We start from the raw sequence: 25,640 nt of genomic DNA, 5'->3' as shown, positions 1-25,640 counted from the left end.
CCAACAGCGCGCGCATGTGATCCCATAGATGAGATGAATACATATGTATAGAAAGGTATCAGTCATAGCTCTCGTAGTATAGCCTTCTGAGCCGTTTCCCTTTTCTTTTCCTTCTCTTTTTTTTCTTTGAAAGAAGTCCTATTAGGGTTATTATAATTACACGAAGCTATTTCGCCCTCGCCAGCAGCAGTTCTTGAGATAGCTATTCCGGCGGCTAGCTTCCCACGCTATGCGTGCCGCCCCCGCACCTGTTTAAGCTTTTTCCTAGACGCTAGAGCTATACAATGTCCGCGCATCCTTGAGCGATCGGAAAGCGCGTTTTCCACCCTGGGCCAGCGGAGAGGGGAGACCTTGTTCCGGCCGCGAAGCTTTCTACAACTCAGTAAGGTGCCTGGTGGTGGTCTCGTGCTGACGATGCCCTCTCGGTGAGCGCATATTTCCCCCCTCATCTTTTAAGAGATTCAATACAAAAAGCATTTGTCTGGCAAACCAGATTTATTTCAAGGGAATTTTCCACGTCTCAATAATTTCTCTCGTCGTATGCGAGTGCTGATTGCCGTGTTATAGTGTGTTAACGAAGCTTCCCCTCAAGTCTAAATATTTTAAGGCAGTTTTCCTAGTCTATAAAGCCGCTCGAGTTCACGCTGCTCCTCTGGCGGCCATTTTTCCAAGAAATTATGCCTTCCAACCACTCAGAATGCCGGTGACCACTTCACGTTTGATCAATTATGGATATTGTAAATAGTAAACAGCTACTTTTGCTTACATGATCGGCCATGACATTGAAATTGCTGATACAACGGAAAGCATTGCACCGGATGCACGTATATAGAGCTGTGTATGTTGAGTGAGATAAGAGCTGCACTATAGGCATCGCAGGCAGTTTTAATTGGAGGCAAACTTGGCAAGTGCGCCTCGAAAGATAAATTGTTTTGTCTAAACCGAAACAGCGCGAATTGGTAGGCTGCATGAAAGAGAGACATTCTTATTGAGTGACAGGAAGTTACTCGGCATATATCTGGCGATCACTCAGGAAATGGTTGTTGTGGAACGACGAATCGGTTCTGATGTACGTAGCTATAAAAACGCGCGAGATAGTGTCCAGCAGCCTATACTGGGTTTTGTGTGTGTATATATATATCAATTCTAAATATTGTAAGGCAGTTTGTCGTGTGCGTATCATGGACACGCATGCTTATATCGCCTTCCGTTTCCCTACCACGGTTGCGCTTTAAAACCAACAGCGCGCGCATGTGATCCCATAGATGAGATGAATACATATGTATAGAAAAGTATCAATCATAGCTCTCGTAGTATAGCCTTCTGAGCCGTTTCCCTTTTCTTTTTCTTCTCTTTTTTTTCTTTGAAAGAAGTCCTATTAGGGTTATTATAATTACACGAAGGTATTTCGCCCTCGCCAGCAGCAGTACTTGAGATAGCTATTCCGGCGGCTAGCTTCCCACGCTATGCGTGCCGCCCCCGCACCTGTTTAAGCTTTTTCCTAGACGCTAGAGCTATACAATGTCCGCGCAACCTTGAGCGATTGGAAAGCGCGTTTTCCACCCTGGGCCAGCGGAGAGGGGAGACCTTGTTCCGGCCGCGAAGCTTTCTACATCTCAGTAAGGTGCCTGGTGGTGGTCTCGTGCTGACGATGCCCTCTCGGTGAGCGCATATTTCCCCCCTCATCTTTTAAGAGATTCAATACAAAAAGCATTTGTCTGGCAAACCAGATTTATTTCAAGGGAATTTTCCACGTCTCAATAATTTCTCTCGTCGTATACGAGTGCTGATTGCCGTGTTATAGTGTGTTAACGAAGCTTCCCCTCAAGTCTTAATATTTTAAGGCAGTTTTCCTAGTCTATAAAGCCGCTCGAGTTCACGCTGCTCCTCTGGCGGCCATTTTTCCAAGAAATTATGCCTTCCAACCACTCAGAATGCCGGTGACCACTTCACGTTTGATCAATTATGGATATTGTAAATAGTAAACAGCTACTTTTGCTTACATGATCGGCCATGACATTGAAATTGCTGATACAACGGAAAGCATTGCACCGGATGCACGTATATAGAGCTGTGTATGTTGAGTGAGATAAGAGCTGCACTATAGGCATCGCAGGCAGTTTTAATTGGAGGCAAACTTGGCAAGTGCGCCTCGAATGATAAATTGTTTTGTCTAAATCGAAACAGCGCGAATTGGTAGGCTGCATGAAAGAGAGACATTCTTATTGAATGACAGGAAGTTATTCGGCATATATCTGGCGATCACTCAGGAAATGGTTGTTGTGGAACGACGAGTCGGTTCTGATGTACGTCGCTATAAAAACGCGCGAGATAGTGTCGAGCAGCCTATATTGGCTTTTGTGTGTGTATAGATATATCAATTCTAAATATTGTAAGGCAGTTTGTCGTGTGCGTATCATGGACACGCATGCTTATATCGCCTTCCGTTTCCCTACCACGGTTGCGCTTTAAAAGCAACAGCGCGCGCATGTGATCCCATAGATGAGATGAATACATATGTATAGAAAGGTATCAGTCATAGCTCTCGTAGTATAGCCTTCTAAGCCGTTTCCCTTTTCTTTTTCTTCTCTTTTTTTTCTTTGAAAGAAGTCCTATTAGGGTTATTATAATTACACGAAGGTATTTCGCCCTCGCCAGCAGCAGTACATGAGATAGCTATTCCGGCGGCTAGCTTCCCACGCTATGCGTGCCGCCCCCGCACCTGTTTAAGCTTTTTCCTAGACGCTAGAGCTATACAATGTCCGCGCAACCTTGAGCGATCGGATAGCGCGTTTTCCACCCTGGGCCAGCGGAGAGGGGAGACCTTGTTCCGGCCGCGAAGCTTTCTACATCTCAGTAAGGTGCCTGGTGGTGGTCTCGTGCTGACGATGCCCTCTCGGTGAGCGCATATTTCCTCCCTCATCTTTTAAGAGATTCAATACATACAAGCATTTGTCTCGCAAACCACATTTATTTCAAGGGAATTATCCACGTCTCAATAATTTCTCTCGTCGTATACGAGTGCTGATTGCCGTGTTATAGTTTGTTAACGAAGCTTCCCCTCAAGTCTAAATATTTTAAGGCAGTTTTCCTAGTCTATAAAGCCGCTCGAGTTCACGCTGCTCCTCTGGCGGCCATTTTTCCAAGAAATTGTGCCTTCCAACCACTCAGAATGCCGGTGACAACTTCACGTTTGATCAATTCTGGATATTGTAAATAGTAAACAGCTACTTTTGCTTACATGATCGGCCATGACATTGAAATTGCTGATACAACGGAAAGCATTGCACCGGATGCACGTATATAGAGCTGTGTATGTTGAGTGAGATAAGAGCTGCACTATAGGCATCGCAGGCAGTTTTAATTGGAGGCAAACTTGGCAAGTGCGCCTCGAATGATAAATTGTTTTGTCTAAACCGAAACAGCGCGAATTGGTAGGCTGCATGAAAGAGAGACATTCTTATTGAGTGACAGGAAGTTACTCGGCATATATCTGGCGATCACTCAGGAAATGGTTGTTGTGGAACGACGAATCGGTTCTGATGTACGTAGCTATAAAAACGCGCGAGATAGTGTCCAGCAGCCTATACTGGCTTTTGTGTGTGTATATATATATCAATTCTAAATATTGTAAGGCAGTTTGTCGTGTGCGTATCATGGACACGCATGCTTATATCGCCTTCCGTTTCCCTACCACGGTTGCGCTTTAAAACCAACAGCGCGCGCATGTGATCCCATAGATCAGATGAATACATATGTATAGAAAAGTATCAATCATAGCTCTCGTAGTATAGCCTTCTGAGCCGTTTCCCTTTTCTTTTTCTTCTCTTTTTTTTCTTTGAAAGAAGTCCTATTAGGGTTATTATAATTACACGAAGGTATTTCGCCCTCGCCAGCAGCAGTACTTGAGATAGCTATTCCGGCGGCTAGCTTCCCACGCTATGCGTGCCGCCCCCGCACCTGTTTAAGCTTTTTCCTAGACGCTAGAGCTATACAATGTCCGCGCAACCTTGAGCGATCGGAAAGCGCGTTTTCCACCCTGGGCCAGCGGAGAGGGGAGACCTTGTTCCGGCCGCGAAGCTTTCTACATCTCAGTAAGGTGCCTGGTGGTGGTCTCGTGCTGACGATGCCCTCTCGGTGAGCGCATATTTCCTCCCTCATCTTTTAAGAGATTCAATACATACAAGCATTTGTCTCGCAAACCACATTTATTTCAAGGGAATTATCCACGTCTCAATAATTTCTCTCGTCGTATACGAGTGCTGATTGCCGTGTTATAGTTTGTTAACGAAGCTTCCCCTCAAGTCTAAATATTTTAAGGCAGTTTTCCTAGTCTATAAAGCCGCTCGAGTTCACGCTGCTCCTCTGGCGGCCATTTTTCCAAGAAATTGTGCCTTCCAACCACTCAGAATGCCGATGACAACTTCACGTTTGATCAATTCTGGATATTGTAAATAGCAAACAGCTACTTTTGCTTATATGATCGGCCATGACATTGAAATTGCTGATACAACGGCAAGCATTGCACCGGATGCACGTATATAGAGCTGTGTATGTTGAGTGAGATAAGAGCTGCACTATAGGCATCGCAGGCAGTTTTAATTGGAGGCAAACTTGGCAAGTGCGCCTCGAAAGATAAATTGTTTTGTCTAAACCGAAACAACGCGAATTGGTAGGCTGCATGAAAGAGAGACATTCTTATTGAGTGACAGGAAGTTACTCGGCATATATCTGGCGATCACTCAGGAAATGGTTGTTGTGGAACGACGAATCGGTTCTGATGTACGTAGCTATAAAAACGCGCGAGACAGTGTCCAGCAGCCTATACTGGCTTTTGTGTGTATATATATATATCAATTCCAAATATTGTAAGGCAGTTTGTCGTGTGCGTATCATGGACACGCATGCTTATATCGCCTTCCGTTTCCCTACCACGGTTGCGCTTTTAAACCAACAGCGCGCGCATGCGATCCCATAGATGAGATGAATACATATGTATAGAAAATATCAATCATAGCTCTCGTAGTATAGCCTTCTGAGCCGTTTCCCTTTTCTTTTTCTTCTCTTTTTTTTTCTTTGAAAGAAGTCCTATTAGGGTTATTATAATTACACGAAGGTATTTCGCCCTCGCCAGCAGCAGTACTTGAGATAGCTATTCCGGCGGCTAGCTGCCCACGCTATGCGTGCCGCCCCCGCACCTGTTTAAGCTTTTTCCTAGACGCTAGAGCTATACAATGTCCGCGCAACCTTGAGCGATCGGAAAGCGCGTTTTCCACCCTGGGCCGGCGGAGAGGGGAGACTTTGTTCCGGCTGCGAAGCTCTCTACACCTCAGTAAGGTGCCTGGAGGTGGTCTCGTGCTGACGATGCCCTCTCGGTGAGCGCATATTTCCCCCCTCATCTTTTAAGAGATTCAATACATACAAGCATTTGTCTCGCAAACCAGATTTATTTCAAGGGAATTTTCCACGTCTCAATAATTTCTCTCGTCGTATACGAGTGCTGATTGCCGTGTTATAGTTTGTTAACGAAGCTTCCCCTCAAGTCTAAATATTTTAAGGCAGTTTTCCTAGTCTATAAAGCCGCTCGAGTTCACGCTGCTCCTCTGGCGGCCATTTTTCCAAGAAATTATGCCTTCCAACCACTCAGAATGCCGGTGACAACTTCACGTTTGATCAATTATGGATATTGTAAATAGTAAACAGCTACTTTTGCTTACATGATCGGCCATGACATTGAAATTGCTGATACAACGGAAAGCATTGCACCGGATGCACGTATATAGAGCTGTGTATGTTGAGTGAGATAAGAGCTGCACTATAGGCATCGCAGGCAGCTTTAATTGGAGGCAAACTTGGCAAGTGCGCCTCGAAAGACAAATTGTTTTGTCTAAACCGAAACAGCGCGAATTGGTACGCTGCATGAAAGAGAGACATTCTTATTGAATGACAGGAAGTTATTCGGCATATATCTGGCGATCACTCAGGAAATGGTTGTTGTGGAACGACGAGTCGGTTCTGATGTACGTCGCTATAAAAACGCGCGAGATAGTGTCGAGCAGCCTATATTGGCTTTTGTGTGTGTATAGATATATCAATTCTAAATATTGTAAGGCAGTTTGTCGTGTGCGTATCATGGACACGCATGCTTATATCGCCTTCCGTTTCCCTACCACGGTTGCGCTTTAAAAGCAACAGCGCGCGCATGTGATCTCATAGATGAGATGAATACATATGTATAGAAAGGTATCAGTCATAGCTCTCGTAGTATAGCCTTCTAAGCCGTTTCCCTTTTCTTTTTCTTCTCTTTTTTTTCTTTGAAAGAAGTCCTATTAGGGTTATTATAATTACACGAAGGTATTTCGCCCTCGCCAGCAGCAGTACATGAGATAGCTATTCCGGCGGCTAGCTTCCCACGCTATGCGTGCCGCCCCCGCACCTGTTTAAGCTTTTTCCTAGACGCTAGAGCTATACAATGTCCGCGCAACCTTGAGCGATCGGATAGCGCGTTTTCCACCCTGGGCCAGCGGAGAGGGGAGACCTTGTTCCGGCCGCGAAGCTTTCTACATCTCAGTAAGGTGCCTGGTGGTGGTCTCGTGCTGACGATGCTCTCTCGGTGAGCGCATATTTCCTCCCTCATCTTTTAAGAGATTCAATACATACAAGCATTTGTCTCGCAAACCACATTTATTTCAAGGGAATTATCCACGTCTCAATAATTTCTCTCGTCGTATACGAGTGCTGATTGCCGTGTTATAGTTTGTTAACGAAGCTTCCCCTCAAGTCTAAATATTTTAAGGCAGTTTTCCTAGTCTATAAAGCCGCTCGAGTTCACGCTGCTCCTCTGGCGGCCATTTTTCCAAGAAATTATGCCTTCCAACCACTCAGAATGCCGGAAACAACTGCACGTTTGATCAATTCTGGATATTGTAAATAGTAAACAGCTACTTTTGCTTATATGATCGGCCATGACATTGAAATTGCTGATACAACGGCAAGCATTGCACTGGATGCACGTATATAGAGCTGTGTATGTTGAGTGAGACAAGAGCTGCACTATAGGCATCGCAGGCAGCTTTAATTGGAGGCAAACTTGGCAAGTGCGCCTCGAATGATAAATTGTTTTGTCTAAATCGAAACAGCGCGAATTGGTAGGCTGCATGAAAGAGAGACATTCTTATTGAATGACAGGAAGTTATTCGGCATATATCTGGCGATCACTCAGGAAATGGTTGTTGTGGAACGACGAGTCGGTTCTGATGTACGTCGCTATAAAAACGCGCGAGATAGTGTCGAGCAGCCTATATTGGCTTTTGTGTGTGTATATATATATCAATTCTAAATATTGTAAGGCAGTTTGTCGTGTGCGTATCATGGACACGCATGGTTATATCGCCTTCCGTTTCCCTACCACGGTTGCGCTTTAAAACCAACAGCGCGCGCATGCGATCCCATAGATGAGATGAATACATATGTATAGAAAAGTATCAGTCATAGCTCTCGTAGTATAGCCTTCTGAGCCGTCTCCCTTTTCTTTTTCTTCTCTTTTTTTTCTTTGACAGAAGTCCTATTAGGCTTATTATAATTACACGAAGGTATTTCGCCCTCGCCAGCAGCAGTACTTGAGATAGCTATTCCGGCGGATAGCTTCCCACGCTATGCGTGCCGCCCCCGCACCTGTTTAAGCTTTTTCCTAGACGCTAGAGCTATACAATGTCCGCGCAACCTTGAGCGATCGGAAAGCGCGTTTTCCACCCTGGGCCGGCGGAGAGGGGAGACTTTGTTCCGGCCGCGAAGCTCTCTACATCTCAGTAAGGTGCCTGGTGGTGGTCTCGTGCTGACGATGCCCTCTCGGTGAGCGCATATTTCCCCCCTCATCTTTTAAGAGATTCAATATATACAAGCATTTGTCTCGCGAACCAGATATATTTCAAGGGGATTTTCCACGTCTCAATAATTTCTCTCGTCGTATACGAGTGCTGATTGCCGTGTTATAGTTTGTTAACGAAGCTTCCCCTCAAGTCTAAATATTTTAAGGCAGTTTTCCTAGTCTATAAAGCCGCTCGAGTTCACGCTGCTCCTCTGGCGGCCATTTTTCCAAGAAGTTATGCCTTCCAACCACTCAGAATGCCGGTGACATCTTCACGTTTGATCAATTCTGGATATTGTAAATAGTAAACAGCTACTTTTGCTTACATGATCGGCCATGACATTGAAATTGCTGATACAACGGAAAGCATTGCACCGGATGCACGTATATAGAGCTGTGTATGTTGAGTGAGATAAGAGCTACACTATAGGCATCGCAGGCAGTTTTAATTGGAGGCAAACTTGGCAAGTGCGCCTCGAATGATAAATTGTTTTGTCTAAACCGAAACAGTGCGAATTGGTAGGCTGCATGAAACAGACACATTCTTATTGAATGACAGGAAGTTATTCGGCATATATCTGGCGATCACTCAGGAAATGGTTGTTGTGGAACGACGAGTCGGTTCTGATGTACGTCGCTATAAAAACATGCGAGATAGTGTCCAGCAGCCTATACTGGCTTTTGTGTGTGTATATATATATCAATTCTAAATATTGTAAGGCAGTATGTCGTGTGCGTATGATGGACACGCATGCTTATATCGCCTTCCGTTTCCCTACCACGGTTGCGCTTTAAAACCAAGAGCGCGCCCATGCGATCCCATAGATGAGATGAGTACATATGTATAGAAAATATCAGTCATAGCTCTCGTAGTGTAGCCTTCTGAGCCGTTTCCCTTTTCTTTTTCTTCTCTTTTTTTTTCTTTGAAAGAAGTCTTATTAGGGTTATTATAATTACACGAAGGTATTTCGCCCTCGCCAGCAGCAGTACTTGAGATAGCTATTCCGGCGGCTAGCTTCCCACATTATGCGTGCCGCCCCCGCACCTGTTTAAGCTTTTTCCTAGACGCTAGAGCTATACAATGTCCGCGCAACCTTGAGCGATCGGAAAGCGCGTTTTCCACCCTGGGCCGGCGGAGAGGGGAGACTTTGTTCCGGCCGCGAAGCTCTCTACACCTCAGTAAGGTGCCTGGAGGTGGTCTCGTGCTGACGATGCCCTCTCGGTGAGCGCATATTTCCCCCCTCATCTTTTAAGAGATTCAATACATACAAGCATTTGTCTCGCAAACCAAATTTATTTCAAGGGAATTTTCCACGTCTCAATAATTTCTCTCGTCGTATACGAGTGCTGATTGCCGTGTTATAGTTTGTTAACGAAGCTTCCCCTCAAGTCTAAATATTTTAAGGCAGTTTTCCTAGTCTATAAAGCCGCTCGAGTTCACGCTGCTCCTCTGGCGGCCATTTTTCCAAGAAATTATGCCTTCCAACCACTCAGAATGCCGGTGACAACTTCACGTTTGATCAATATGGATATTGTAAATAGTAAACAGCTACTTTTGCTTACATGATCGGCCATGACATTGAAATTGCTGATACAACGGAAAGCATTGCACCGGATGCACGTATATAGAGCTGTGTATGTTGAGTGAGATAAGAGCTGCACTATAGGCATCGCAGGCAGTTTTAATTGGAGGCAAACTTGGCAAGTGCGCCTCGAAAGATAAATTGTTTTGTCTAAACCGAAACAGCGCGAATTGGTAGGCTGCATGAAAGAGAGACATTCTTATTGAGTGACAGGAAGTTACTCGGCATATATCTGGCGATCACTCAGGAAATGGTTGTTGTGGAACGACGAGTCGGTTCTGATGTACGTCGCTATAAAAACGCGCGAGATAGTGTCGAGCAGCCTATATTGGCTTTTGTGTGTGTATATATATATCAATTCTAAATATTGTAAGGCAGTTTGTCGTGTGCGTATCATGGACACGCATGCTTATATCGCCTTCCGTTTCCCTACCACGGTTGCGCTTTAAAACCAACAGCGCGCGCATGCGATCCCATAGATGAGATGAATACATATATATAGAAAAGTATCAGTCAAAGCTCTCGTAGTATAACCTTCTGAGCCGTCTCCCTTTTCTTTTTCTTCTCTTTTTTTTTCTTTGACAGAAGTCCTATTAGGCTTATTATAATTACACGAAGGTATTTCGCCCTCGCCAGCAGCAGTACTTGAGATAGCTATTCCGGCGGCTAGCTTCCCACGCTATGCGTGCCGCCCCCGCACCTGTTTAAGCTTTTTCCTAGACGCTAGAGCTATACAATGTCCGCGCAACCTTGAGCGATCGGAAAGCGCGTTTTCCACCCTGGGACGGCGGAGAGGGTAGACTTTGTTCCGGCCGCGAAGCTCTCTACATCTCAGTAAGGTGCCTGGTGGTGGTCTCGTGCTGAAGATGCCCTCTCGGTGAGCTCATATTTCCCCCCTCATCTTTTAAGAGATTCAATACATACAAGCATTTGTCTCGCAAACCAGATATATTTCAAGGGAATTTTCCACGTCTCAATAATTTCTCTCGTCGTATACGAGTGCTGATTGCCGTGTTATAGTTTGTTAACGAAGCTTCCCCTCAAGTCTAAATATTTTAAGGCAGTTTTCCTAGTCTCTAAAGCCGCTCAAGTTCGCTCTTCTCCTCGGGCGGCCATTTTTCCAAGAAAGTATGCCTTCCAACCACTCGGTTGGATGCGACTGTCGCGGACAACATCAGTCCCTTACCACGTAAGTATGAGGCTTGGAGCAGGAGCTATGGCGCTTGAAAGTAACCTGGGGCCTGACGAACCAACCGACTGAGCTATCTTTCCGGGCAGCATCCAAGGGTCACGAGTTCAAATCACCTAATATGTTCATTTTTCCCCCCAAATTTTTTTTTCTTTTTAATGTCTTTTCCTTTATTTTATCACGGTACGGGAACCCTCCTTCAAAAAAAAAATATATATATGGTCAATTATATATGGCCACACATGTGCAGGTCATAAACACCATGTTCTCTAGCCGAGTGCCATCCGTGCGGTATAACCGAGCTCAGATTGGTCCACCTTGACTGATCAAATAGGGCACCACTGTAGGTGAAATGAGGGGCACAACTCCTGCGGGACCCGCCGTGGTTGCTCAGTGGCTATGGTGTTAGACTGCTGAGCACGAGGTCGCGGGATTGAATCCCGGCCACGGCGGCCGCATTTCGATGGGGGCGAAATGCGAAAACACCCGTGTACTTAGAATTAGGTGCACGTTAAAGAACCCCAGTTGGTCGAAATTTCCGGAGTCCTCCACTACGGCGGGCCTCATAATCAGAAAGTGGTTTTGTCACTTAAAACCCCATAATTTATTTTTTAATTTAACTCCTGCGGGGACGGTAGAGTATCCGCCTCCCGTGCAAGAGGACCGTGGTTCAAATCCCGGTGCCGCGTATTCTCCACCGGAAAATACAAAAAAAACCGTGTGTTGAGAAAATTGCACAAATAGGCCTGGAGTGCGGCCTGATCCCGGTGACCAGAACCGGTAACGCACTCTTTTACCAGAGCAGGATTGGCCACCCTGGTGCAGTACTTGGCCACAACCTCCTATATGAATACAAAAATCAAACCCCGGCCCTCAGTCCCCAGCAGCCGCGAAGCAAATGACCACGGCGGCGGTCAGATCTGTGACGCTGCAGAGGGTGCTAAGAATACCTGGCTCCGGACAGGCCGCCATAGGAATCTGAACCTGGCAACGTTTAACGTTTGAACGTTTTCTAGTGAGGCGAGTCTAGCAGTGTTATTGGAGGAATTAGATGGTAGTAAATGGGATATAATAGGGCTCAGTGAGGTTAGGAGGACAAAAGAAGCATATACAGTGCTAAAAACGGGCACGTACTGTGCTACCGGGGCTTAGCGGAGAGACGAGAACTAGGAGTAGGATTCCTGAATAATAAGGAAATAGCTGGTAACATACAGGAATTCTATAGCATTAACGAGAGAGTGGCAGGTCTTGTTGTGAACCTACTAAGAGGTACAAATTGAAGGTGGTACAAGTCTATGCCCCTACATGCAGTCATGATGACCAGGAAATCGAAAGCTTTTATGAAGACGTGGAATAGGCGATGGGTAAAGTCAAAACAAAATACACTATACTGATGGGCGACTTCAATGTCAGGGTAGGCAAGAAGCAGGCTGGAGACAAGTCAGTGAGGGAATATGGCATAGGCTCTAGGAATAGCAGAGGAGAGTTATTAGTAGAGTTCGCAAAACAGAATTATATGCGAATAATGAATATCTTTTTCCGCAAGCGGGTTAGCCGAAGGTGGACGCGCAGGAGCCCGAATGGTGAGACTGGAAATGAAATTTACTTCATACTCTGTGCGAACCCTTTCATCATAAAAGATGTAGACGTGCTGGGCAAGGTACGCTGCAGTGACCATAGGATGGTAAGAACTCTAATTAGCCTAGACTTGAGGAGGGAACGGAATAAACTGGTGCACAAGAAGCCAATCAATGAGTTAGCGGTAAGAGGGAAACTAGAGGAATTCCGGATCAAGCTACAGAACAGGTATTCGGCTTCAACTCAGGAAGAGGACCTTAGCGTTGAAGCAATGAACGACAATCTCTTGGGCATCATTAAGGAGTGCGCAATAGAAGTCGGTGGTAACGCCGTTAGACAGGAAACCAGTAAGCTATCGCAGGAGACGAAAGATCTGATCAAGAAACGCCAATATAAGAAAGCCTCTAACCCTACAGCTAGAATAGAAGTGGCAGAACTTTCTAAGGTAATCAAAAAGCATAAGACTGCGGACATCAGGAACTATAATATGGATGGCATTGAACAGGCTCTAAGGAACGAAGGAAGCCTAAATACAGTGAAGAAGAAACTAGGAATAGGCAAGAATCAGATGTGTGCGTTAAGAGGCTAAGCCGGCAATATTGTTACTAATATGGATGAGATAGTTGAAGTGGCTGAGGAGTTCTATAGAGATTTATACAGTACCAGTGGCACCCGCGACGATAGTGGAAGAGAGAATAGCCGAGAGGAATTCAAAATCCCACAGGTAACGCCAGAAGAAGTACAGAAAGCCTTAGGAGCGATGCAAAGGGGGAAGGCAGCTGGGGAGGATCATGTAACAGCAGATTTGTTGAAGGATGGTGGTCAGATTGTGCTAAAGAAACTGGCCACCCTGTATACGCAATGCCTCATAACCTCGAGCGTACCGGAATCGTGGAAGAACGCTAACATAATCCTAATCCTTAAGAAAGGGGACGCCAAAGACTTGAAAAATTATAGACCGATCAGCTTACTGTTCGTTGCCTACAAAGTATTTACTAAGGTAATCGCAAATACAATCAGGAACACCTTAGACTTCCGTCAACCAAAGGACCAGGCAGGATTCCGTAAAGGCTACTCAACAATAGACCATAGTCGACTATGAATAAAGTGATAGAGAAATGTGCAGAATATAACCAACCCTTATATATAGCTTTCATTGATTACGAGAAAGCGTTTGATTCAGTCGAAACCTCTGCTGTCATGGAGGCATTAGAGAATCAGGGTGAAGATGAGCCATATGTAAAAATACTGGAAGATATCTATAGCGGCTCCACAGCCACCGTAGTCCTCCACAAGGAAAGCAACAAAATCCCAATAAAGAAAGGCGTCAGACAGGGAGACGCGATCTCTCCAATGCTATTCACAGCATGTTTACAGGAGGTATTCAGAGACCTGGAGTGGGAAGAATTGGGGATAAAAGTTGATGGAGAATACCTTAGCTACTTGCGATTCGCTGATGATATTGCCTTGCTTAGTAACTCAGGAGACCTATTGCAATGCATGCTCACTGACCTGGAGAGGCAAAGCAGAAGGGTGGGTCTGAAAATTAATCTGCAGAAAACTAAAGTAATGTTTAACAGTCTCAGAAGAGAACAGCAGTTTACGATAGGTAGCGAGGCACTGGAAGTGGTAAGGGAATACATCTACGTAGGGCAGGTAGTGACCACGGATCCGGATCATGAGACTGAAATAACCAGAAGAATAAGAATGGGCTGGGGTGCGTTTGGCAGGCATTCTCAAATCATGAACAGCAGGTTGCCACTATACCTCAAAAGGAAAGTGTATAACAGCTGTGTGTTAATAGTACTCACATATGGGGTAGAAACCTGGAGGCTTGCGAAAAGGGTTCTGCTTAAATTGAGGACGACGCAACGAGCTATGGAAAGAAGAATGATGGGTGTAACGTTAAGGGATAAGAAAAGAGCAGATTGGGTGAGACAACAAACGCGGGTAAATGACATCTTAGTTGAAATCAAGAAAAAGAAATGAGTATGGGCCGGACATGTAATGAGGAGGGAAGATAACCGATGGTCATTAAGGTTTACGCACTGGATTTCAAGGGAAGGGAAGCGTCGCAGGGGGCGGCAGAAAGTTAGGTGGGCGGATGACATTAAGACGTTTGCAGGGACAGCATGGCCACAATTAGTACATGACCGGGGTAGTTGGAGAAGTATGGGAGAGGCCTTTGCCCTGCAGTGGGCGTAACTAGGCTGATGATGATGATGATGAGGTATTCTCCATTAACTAATATCCGCAATTCCTCCCAATCCAGGTTTCTGAATACCTCCTGTAAACACGCGGTGAATAGCATTGGAGAGGTCGTATCCACGTGCCTCCCGCCTTTCTTTATTGCAATTTTGTTGCTTCCTTTATGGAGGACTACGGTGGCTGTGGAGCCGCTATAGATATCTTTCAGTATTTTTACACATGGCTCGTCTACACTCTGAGTCCGTAATGCCTGCATGACTGCTGAGGTTTCTTCTGCATATAGGCTTTGAATAGGGCTTGCCCTAAAAGTGCCAGTGGCTACGCGGATACCTAGGTTGTGGACAGGCTCTGGCATCTTAAGCGCGCTCGGAGCGCCAAAGTTATATACGACAGCGCCATCGTCCAATCGTGATCAAAGTAGGCTCTGATAAACATTCATCAGACACTTCCTGTCGCTACGCCATGTTGTGTGGGATAGCATTTTATGTAAGTATATTGTCCTGAAACATTTTTATTTGAGATATTAAATGTGAGGAATGAAAGTAAGCCTGGAGTGATGTACAATACGTATAAATTATTGCTTTTGTGTACAGGTATTTCTTTTCCATACAATTGAACACAAGGATCTGGAACCAGGCCTCTCTTTCATGTAAAAAGAACACAAGAACTTTCTGCGGGTTGATTCTAAATCCGTTTTTGTCGGCCAGCTTGGACATCTTGTTCACGCTCTGCTGTACCTGTCTCTCCCATACTGCGGGGTTACAGGATTTGAAGCCGATTTGAATTTTGTCTACGTAGACTGAATAAAAAATGCCAGATTGTAATGAAGCACGAAGCGTGTTCGTCTTCACGATAATGATCATGCAACTAAGCACGCCTCCTTGGGGTACATCAGTTTCGGGTGCAAAATGCCGCGACAATACGTTGCCGATTTTCATGCGGAATATTGGAATCAACAAATAGCTTTCAACTATGTTCAACATATTTCCACAGATGCCCATTACTGACAAGTCTCGCCAGATCCCATAACACTTGGTGTGTCATGCGCCTTGTATATATCAAGGAATATCGAAAAAAATGTTTATGTACATATGCATCGCGGATATATCCTTCAATTATTCATTTTTACGAAAAATAATTTCATTTATCTGAATATATCAATCAATTATAAGTACTCATTTCAGCGATTAACCATTTCTTTCAAACAGTTTACACAGGCAACTTGTAAGGGCTATCGGGCGATAAGTTGCCTCCTTGGAAAGGTCTTTCCCCTGCTTCAAAACAATCGCTTGTTTCCATTTGTGAGGAAGGTATTCTGCTGCCCAAATGGTGTTGAAGAGTACGAGTACTGTAATTTGTGTGTGAGTGTGCAAGTTTTTGATCATGTCATACAAGACTTGGTCAGGCCCCGGTGCAGTGCTCTTGCATGACGTCAAGGCAGCTCTCAACTCGGCAATAGTGAATGGCCGGTAATACGCTTCGTCGCGTCTACATTTACGCACGAAGTTGTTCTATTCCTTTGTATTTAAGGAAATATTTAAAAAATAAATTGAGCTCGACACATGCTCAAAGGGTTCCCCAAGAGAGTGCCTGCTCTTGCAATGTCTTCCCTTGGTAGTTCACCAGAGGCAACGGATAGATTTATTGCCCTTCTAGCTTCCCTAAGCCATTCCACACTTCTGCCTCCTGCATGTATGAATTAAGGCCGGAGACGATCCTCACCCAGCTTTCTCTCTTTGCCTGACGTCATGTGCGCCTTCCCCGCGAGTAGATTTGTTTAAATTGAACTAGATTTTCGGCATTTGGGGATCTGCGCAATACGCTCCATGCCTTGTTCTGCCTCTTGCGCGCATCTCTACACTTTTCGTTCCACCATGGAGCTCGTCTTGAACCACCATTCGTTTGCGGGAGAAACATTTCAGCAGTATAAATAATAAAAGCAGTAAAATATGTGACAGCATCATCTATACTAAAATTATTTGTAAAATCGGTTGATAAATTATTGATTCTTTAGAATGCTCCAAGTCAGCCGATGCTAATTTACAAATGGGAAGACGGAGAGGGTTGTCATACCGCGTTATGATTTAGAAGTTATAGGGAGGTGTCTTCCAAAAGGATTATTCATCACATTCCATGCCAGATGAGGCAGAAGAGAAGCAGAGCCTATTGCTAGGTATATGAATGAATATGAGTTGTGTTGAATGCAGTAATATGTTGGTTCCTTCTAATTAAACAGGCAGGCACCACATGTAAGAACAAACTTTTCATTGAATCGACTTCTTGCGTCGCGTCGCGCGTCTCCCCAAAACATGTGGTGGGCATTAAAATCACCCACAAGTATGTAGGGTTTTGGGAGCTGATTTATGAGGTTATGGAAATCTGTTTTTGGAGGTGATAGTTTGCGGGTAAGTATATTGAACAGACAGTTACCGACTTACTAAAAAACTCTAACTGACACTGCCTCAAGGGGTGTCTATAAGGATACGTGGTGACAAGCTACAGATTTGTCTGCAAGGATTGACTTGACGTACTAACAAGGCGATGTCGTGGGAGGAGGAGACGTCCACACTTGCGACCGCGGTCACGTTGTCAAGTCTAACAAAAGTTGGCAACACGTGACGCGCATTCTGGGCCTCAAAAGCGCGGCACTTACCTCTTAGATCACATGGAGTCCGCAAGTGTTGCTTTCATATACGAAAATTGTAGACATCTTCAGGGATGCCCTTCAGAAGATTTCCAAGGTTATGCTCATCCGGCATGCCCATATTCACAATCCTGCACAGTTTCAATACTCTTTCAATGTAAGTTGTGCATGTTTCTCAGCGCAACTGTGCTCTACGCGAACGCGTATGCTCAGCCTTCTTCCTTTTCGAAAGTGAGCCTCCGAAGCAGCTCGTGATTTCGTCAACAAACCTTTCCCACGTTCTTATCGTGCTTTCGTTATTATTGAACTGGGTAAGAAAGAAAATACGTTAGCAAGTCGGCGCTGTTGCGTTCCACTCATTGTGACCACTTACCCTTTTATAATACTACAGGCAGTCGTCAATATCCTCATCAGCTTTGCGGGAAAATGTGCGCGGTTCCTTGTGAGCGATCCAACAGATGACTTGCCTTGGGCGCTCACTGCCACCTTGCGTGCTTGCGTCATGGCTGCCGCCAGCCGCTTGTGGTCTGTTCATGTCTGTGTCTTCAGGCGGTAGTCCGAGCAAGCGCCTGCTTCGTCGGAGGGTGCGTTGAAGAAGGCTGTCAAGAGCGATAGCCCCGCACGGTCTACTGCAGTTATTAAGGATGAGATGGATTTATTTACAAGAAGAACTAGAGGGCGAAGGGATGAGATCGCAGGCAGTCAGGCATTGTGCGATACTTTATGAATGTAAGGCATCACGTGAACTTTTCTTGTTTCTTTGTTTCTGTCATATTTCAGGTCACATTTGTTTTGTCTGTTAAGCTTGACACCTAATTTCTCAGCTACCGCCTTAAGCATTGAAAATCCCACTGCAGTTACCCTCTGAGCTTGACGGTCAAAGCTGTCCTGGAGGAAGTGACTAAAGCTTTTCTGTAGCGCACAAGGAAACAAAGTGGCTATACTTCTGTTTACCAGATTAGAAGGGCTCAATTCAAACGGAACCAAAGCCTTCTTAGTTCTAGGTAAATAAATCCAGCAAACGTAGCTGTTGTCTCGAAAAGTTAGTGTTATGTCTAAAAACCTATTATTTTTTTTCGTTGGGAAGTTCAAAGGTAAAATTGAAATTTTCAAAACGCGCTTTGAATTGTGTTAAAATGTCTTCAGCCACAGCTTTCAAAGAATCAGAGGGCACCAAGCTTGAAATGATAAAAAAATTGTCTGCGTATCAGGACGGAAGAAGCACTCTATCGTCATCAGCTGTGACCTCCACTAACCTTTTGTCGAACTTGGACCGAAAGCTTTTAGACATCACAGGTGCCACAGGGGAACCTATACAGATGCTTTGTTTCTGAATAAAGTGGTAATCTCGAAATAAAACTATAGTCCTGCAGTAAAACACGTTGTGGGGCTAGTTGGTGCATAGCTTTCAATAGATTAGGCGCCAAAAGTGACAGCACACAAGAAGAAATACAGACAGGACAAGGCGCTACTTGCAACTGTTTATTGAAATGACAGGTGGCTGATTATATAGCTATGAGGAGAGAGCGAAAAAAGAGGGACACTGGATATATGAATGCGCACGTGCGAGAACACTGAAGATAAAGGGAATCACGCTTAATCTAAATATAAAACTTATCTAAAAACATGCCTTCATTTGTGTATATATTCAAAGACGGGGTACTGACACAGTTGTCCCCTCTTTTCTTAATCTCGTTGGCCTCCAACAATTCACGCGCAACAGAATCTTTACATTTATACATGATTGTCATATCATGAAGGCTCGCTTCACATACCCGTTCATCCTCATTTCCGCAGCCCTTGCAATGAAGCGGCAAGTTAGAACCATATCCATTTTTCAATGAAAGCTTATGCTCCCGCAGGCGTTCATTAATATATCGGCCAAATTGGCCGATATACTCTTTTCCACACTTCAGTGGAATGTGGTATACTACCCCTTCTTCACACTTAACAAAAGGGTTCATATGTTTAATAGAACACCCTATGTTTTTAGTCATCCGGACCAATCAGGCGGCACAAAGTAGCAAGCTTTCGCGGCACGCAAAAACCACAGGAATATTGTATTTCACGGCGACGTGTTTCAGATTATGCGCCACTTTATGAGAATATGGAATCACCACCACTTTAGCTTTCTTTTCGACTGTTTGAGCTTCTTCACTTCTTTTTCTTTCTGTTTTCAGTTTTTTCAATAACGCCTCCGAAACTGCGCTCAAAACTAAGCAAGGAAAGCCTGCCTTCCTCAACTTCAAAATCTGGTCGTCAAAGCTTGCTTGTGCCTTACGACAGCACGATTTTTTCAGCGCGTATTCGAGGCACATAGTGACAATTGCTCGTTTAACAGTCTTCGAGTGTGTGGACTCATACGGCAACACCTCCTTGCGGGCACGGGGTCAGTACATCCAGCCCTTCGTCAGTAAGGGTTATGTCAAGATCTAAAAACTGCAAGCTGTTATCCTTGGCTAGTTCGAAAGTAATCTCCCATGACTCCCACGACTTACTCCCATGACTTACTCCCATGACTTACTCCCATGACTTACTCGCATACTGTGCAGGGCATATTAACTGATATTAAACAGCAAGGAAAAGGCTTAGATTTTGCTTTACCGTACCGACTTACTTTACTTACTTTATGTACCGATCCCGTGCCCGCAAGGAGGTGTTGCCGTATGAGTCCACACACTCCAAGACTGTTAAACGAGCAATTACCACTATGTGCCTCGAATCCGCGCTGAAAAAATCGTTCTGTCATAAGGCACAAGCAAGCTTTGACGACCAGATTTCGAAGTTGAGGAAGGCTGGCTTTCCTTGCTTGGTTTTAGGCGCAGTTTCGGAGGCGTTATTGAAGAAACTGAAAACAGAAAGAAAAAGAAGTAAAGAAGGTCAAACAGTCGAAAAGAATGCTAAAGCGGTGGTGATTCCATATTCTCATAAAGTGGCGCATAATCTGAAACACGTCGCCGTGAAATACAAAATTCCTGTGTTTTTTTTCCGCGCCCCGAAAGCTTGCTACTTTGTGCCGCCTGATTGGTCCGGATGACTCTAAAAAATAGGGTGTTCTATTAAACATACGAACCCTTTTGTTAAGTGTGAAGAAGGGGTAGTATACCACATTCCACTGAAGTGTGGAAAAGAGTATATCGGCCAAACTGGCCGATGTACTAATGAATGCCTGCGGGAGCATAAGCTTTCATTGAAAAATGGATATGGTTCTAACTTGCCGCTTCATTGCAAGGCCTGCGGAAATGAGGATGAACGGGTATGACAAGCGAGGCTTCATGATACGACAATCACGTGCAAAAGTAAAGATTCTGTTGCGCGTGAATTGTTGGAGGCCAACGAGATTAAGGAAAGAGGGGACAACTGTGCCAGTACCCTGACTTTGAATCTATACACGAATGAAAGCATGTTTTTAGATAAGTTTTATATTTAGATTAAGCGTGATTCCCTTATCTTCAGTGTTCTCGCACGTGCGCATTCACATATTCAGTGTCCCTCTTTTTTCGCTCTCTCCTCATAGTGCTGTCACTTTTGGCGCCTAATCTATTGAAAGAACTACAGTCGACGATAAATACGTAGTTAGTACCTCAACATACGCTCCGGCCTTGACACCGCACTCATTCTGAAATGTCATCATCATCATCATCATCATCATCATCAGCCTGGTTACGCCCACTGCAGGGCAAAGGCCTCTCCCATATTTCTCCAACAACCCCGGTCATGTGCTAATTGTGGCCATGTCATGCCTGCAAATTTCTTAATCTCATCCGCCCACCTAACTTTCTGCCGCCCCCTGCTTCGCTTCCCTTCCCTTGGGATCCAGTCCGTAACCCTTAATGACAATCGGTTATCTTCCCTCCTCATTACATGTCCTGCCCATGTCCATTTCTTTTTCTTGATTTAAACTAAGATGTCATTAACTCGCGTTTGTTCCCTCAACCAATCTGCTCTTTTCTTATCCCTTAACGTTACACCTATCATTCTTCTTCCCATAGCTCGTTGCGTCGTCCTCAATTTGAGTAGAACCCTTCTCGTAAGCCTCCAGGTTTCTGCCCCGTAGGTGAGTACTGGTAAGACACAGCTATTATATACTTTTCTCTTGAGGGGTAATGGCAACCTGCTGTTCATGATCTGAGAATGCCTGCCAAACGCACCCCAGCCCATTCTTATTCTTCTCATTATTTCCGTCTCATGATCCGGATCCGCCGTCACTACCTGCCCTAAGTAGATGTATTCTCTTACGACTTCCGGTGCCTCGCTGCCTATTGTAAATTGCTGTTCTCTTCCGAGACTATTAAGCATTACTTTAGTTTTCTGCAGATTAATTTTTAGACCCACTCTTCTGCTTTGCCTCTCCAGGTCAGTAAGCATGCATTGCAATTGGTCCCCTGAGTTACTAAGCAAGGCAATATCATCAGCGAATCGCAAGTTACTAATGTATTCTCCATTAACTTTTATCCCCAATTCTTCCCAATCCAGGTCTCTGAATACCTCCTGAAAACACGCTGGGAATAGCATCGGAGATATCGTATCTCCCTTCCTGACGCCTTTCTTTATTGGGATTTTGTTGCTTGCTTTATGGAGGACTAGGGTGGCTGTGGAGCCGCTATAGATATCTTTCAGTATTTTTACATACGGCTCGTCTACACCCTGATACCGCAATGCCTCCATGACTGCTGAGGTTTCGACAGAATCAAACGCTTTCTAGTAATCAATGAAAGCTATATGTAAGGGTTGGTTATATTCCGCACATTTCTGTATCACCTGATTGATAGTGTCAATAAGATCTATTGTTGAGTAGCCTTTACGGAATCCTGCCTGGGCCTTTGCTTGACATAAGTGTAAGGTGTTCCTGATTCTATTTGCGATTACCTTAGTAAATAGTTTGTAAGCAACGGGCAGTAAGCTGATCGGTCTTTAATTTTTCAAGTCTTTGGCGTCCCCTTTCTTATGGATTAGGATTACGTTAGCGTTCTTCCAACACTCCGGTACGCTCGAGGTCATGAGGCATTGCGTATACAGGGTGGCCAGTTTCTCTAGAACAATCTGTCCACCATCCTTCAACATATCTGTTGTTACCTGATCCTCCCCAGCTGCCTTCCCCCTTTGCATATCTCCCAAGGCTTTCTTTACTTCTTCCGGCGTTACCTTTGGGATTTCGAATTCCTCTAGACTATTTTCTCTTCCATTATCGTCGTGGGTGCCACTGGTACTGTATAAATCTCTATAGAACTCCTCAGCCACTTAAACTATCTCATCCATATTGGTAATGATATTGCCGGATTTGTCTCCTAACGCATACATCTGATTCCTGCCAATTCCCAGTTTCTTCTTCACTGTTTCTAGGCTTCCTCCGTTCCTGAGAGCATGTTCAATTCTATCCATATTATACTTCCTTGTGTCAGCTGTCTTACGCTTGTTGATTCATATCGAAAGTTCTGCCAGTTCTATTCTAGCTGTAGGGTTAGATACTTTCATACATTGGCGTTTCTTGATCAGATCTTTCGTCTCCTGCGATAGTTTGCTGGTATCCTGCCTAACGGAGTTACCACAGACTTCCATTGCACACTCCTTAATGATGCCCACAAGATTGTCGTTCATTGCTTCAACACTAAGGTCCTCTTCCGGAGTTAAAGCCGAATACCTGTTCTGTAGCTTGATCTGGAATTCCTCTATTTTCCCTCTTACCGCTAACTCATTAATCGGCTTCTTATGTACCAGTTTCTTCCCTTCCCTCCTCAGGTCTAGGCTAATTCGAGTTCTTACCATCCTGTGGTCACTGCAGCGCACCTTGCCAAGCACGTCCACATCTTGTATGATGCCAGGGTTAGCGCAGAGTATGAAGTCTATTTCATTTCTAGTCTCGCCGTTCGGGCTCCTCCACGTCCACTTTCGGCAATCCCGCTTGCGGAAGAATGTATTCATTATCCTCATATTATTCTGTTCCGCAAACTCTACTAATAACTCTCCCCTGCTATTCCTAGTGCGTAAGCCATATTCCCCCACTTCCTTGTCTCCAGCCTGCTTCTTGCCTCCCTTGGTGTTAAAGTCGCCCATCAGTATAGTGCATTTTGTTTTGACTTTACCCATCGCCGATTCCACGTCTTCATAAAAGCTTTCGACTCCCTGGTCATCATGACTGCATGTAGGGGCATAGACTTGTACCACCTTCAATTTGTACCTCTTATTAAGGTTCACAAGACAAGCCACCCTCTCGTTAATGCTATAGAATTCCTGTATGTTACCAGCTATTTCCTTATTAATCAGGAATCCTACTCCTAGTTCTCGTCTCTCCGCTAAGCCCCGGTAGCACAGTACGTGCCCGTTTTTAGCACTGTATATGCTTCTTTTGTCCTCCTAACCTCACTGAGCCCTATTATATCCCATTTACTACCATCTAATTCCTCCAATAACACTGCTAGACTCGCCTCACTAGAAAACGTTCAAACGTTAAACGTTGCCAGGTTCATATTCCAATGGCGGCCTGTCCGGAGCCAGTGATTCTTAGCACCCTCTGCTGCGTCGCAGGTCTGACCGCCGCCGTGGTCAGTTGCTTCGCAGCTGCTGGGGACTGAGGGCCGGAGTTTGATTGTTGTGTTCATATAGGAGGTTGTGGCCAAGTACTGCACCAGGGTGGCCAATCCTGCTCTGGTGAGGGAGTGCGTTACCGGTTCTGGTCACCGGGATCAGGCCACACTCCAGGCCAGTTTGTGCAATTTATCAACACGCGGGTTTTTTTCTTTTTTTTATCCGGTGGAAAATTGCCGGCACCGGGATTCGAACCACGGACCTCTTGCACGCGAGGCGGGTGTTCTACGTCTACGCCAGCGCTGCACCAAATGTGACCAAACTTGTTTCAAAAATCAGTTCTCGAAGGGAAATGAACACTTCATTGTGGTGCACCGAATCGTATAGGTTTTAATGTCAATTGACTGAGCACTGGTTGCCCCCGGCAGTCCTTTTTGTAGAACTGCAACAAAGTCCATATAGCTTCGAGTTTCGAACGGATCATGTGCGTCGATAAAGTTCAGCTTGCTCTGGAGGTATTGCCCGTGTACCTTCTCCCATGATTTATCGTGGGTCACTATCGCTCGGAGCGCGCAGTTTACTTTATGTGTCTTTGCGGCGGAAAAGATGTTCGATTCTACTGCATAACTCACTGCTTTTGAAAGGTTCACCAAGTTCACTCGTTCAGCTATTTGAGAGCGAATGTTTTGCTGTCTTAGGTAAAATGCATGAATACTTGAATCATAAGAACCCAACAAACACTGACACCAAGGACAACATAGGGGAAATTACTTGTGCGCAATAAATGAAATAAATCAACGATAAATAATGGTAATTAAAGTGGATGAAAAAACAACTTGCCGCAGGTGGGAACCGAACCCACAGCTTTCGCATTTCACGTGCGATGCTCTACCAATTGTGCTACTGCGGCGCCGTTTTCCCATCCACTTTCTTGGGTATTTATGTGTCCTAGCAGAACCCTGGGAGTGTTAGCCCGCGCCACCACTCACAGACCTTGGCGGCGGACGTGGAACGTTCTTTTTGTCGCAGCCGTCACGAGAACGTGATCTTTTTGGGTGAAGGCAACTGATCAATAAACCCACATATGCTCTGAATGCATCAATGTTGCCGGAGTCGGGTCCCTCGTTATGTAATAAACGAGAAGAAAGGGGGGAACCGAGAGGCCCGATTTTTATTAGTCATATCATAAGAACCCAACAAACGCTGACACCAAGGACAACATGTGGGAAATTTCTTGTGCTTAATAATGAAATAAAGAAACGATAAATGAATGGCAATTAAAGTGGATGAAAAAACAACTTACCGCAGGTGGGATCCGAACCCACAACTCTCGCATTTGGCGTGCGATGCTCTACCAATTGAGCTACCGCGGCGCCGTTTTGCCATCCACTTTCTTGGGTGCTTATGTGTCCTAGTAGAACCCTGGGGGTGTTAGCCAGCGCCACCACTCACAGACCTTGACGGCAGAAGTGGAACGTCCTTTTTGCTGGAGGCGTCACGAGAACGTGATCTTTTTGGATCCGTCTTGAAACTTGAAAGAGCTGCGCTCTCCAACAAAATGTTATGGGGAGAAAAGACGCTTGAAAATATATTTACAAGATATATACAAAGGGCAGAAGACAGGCATACACGATGGAACGTGTGCGCATAACTATCGGCGATCGTCGTTTTTGTCAGTCCTCTCATCCCCGTTCGCTCCTACAACACCTCGTAGCAATACTGTGTAAGTAGTAGTTTGCTGTCTGAATTTTTTACAGAAAAAAACAAGCTGTTTTCGATACGCCGGAAATTATCAAAAACTCAAGCGACATACTAAGTATGATTGTTAGGCAATGGGTGCAACGTTCATCATATCGTTTTATTACTATATATTTTGTATACTCTCTGTTCCCACGATTTCCAATGTGTCAATCTTGAGAAAGGGGTTATGAACTCCCCTGGACGTTTATTAAACCAATATTTAAGGCTCCAAAAAAAAACACACAGCACACAAGAGAGGACAACGGGACGGAGCGCAACTCCACTCTCCGTCCCATTGTTCTATCT

The 25,640-nt window shown here is 44.9% G+C and overlaps 2 non-coding genes across 2 annotated transcripts; both read right to left on the bottom strand.

Annotated features, from left to right (window-relative positions):
* Nucleotides 1-24,431: 24,431 nt before the first annotated feature.
* TRNAS-UGA (transfer RNA serine (anticodon UGA)) lies at nucleotides 24,432-24,504 on the bottom strand. Its single transcript has one exon. It is a non-coding gene; the product is annotated as a tRNA-Ser (tRNA).
* A 390-nt stretch (nucleotides 24,505-24,894) lies between these two features.
* TRNAW-CCA (transfer RNA tryptophan (anticodon CCA)) lies at nucleotides 24,895-24,967 on the bottom strand. Its single transcript has one exon. It is a non-coding gene; the product is annotated as a tRNA-Trp (tRNA).
* Nucleotides 24,968-25,640: the final 673 nt, after the last annotated feature.

The sequence above is a fragment of the Dermacentor variabilis genome, chromosome 8, assembly GCF_050947875.1.
Source record: "Dermacentor variabilis isolate Ectoservices chromosome 8, ASM5094787v1, whole genome shotgun sequence".
In the NCBI taxonomy this organism is placed as follows: Eukaryota; Metazoa; Arthropoda; class Arachnida; order Ixodida; family Ixodidae; genus Dermacentor; species Dermacentor variabilis.
This window is presented reverse-complemented; position numbering and strand designations above follow the sequence as displayed.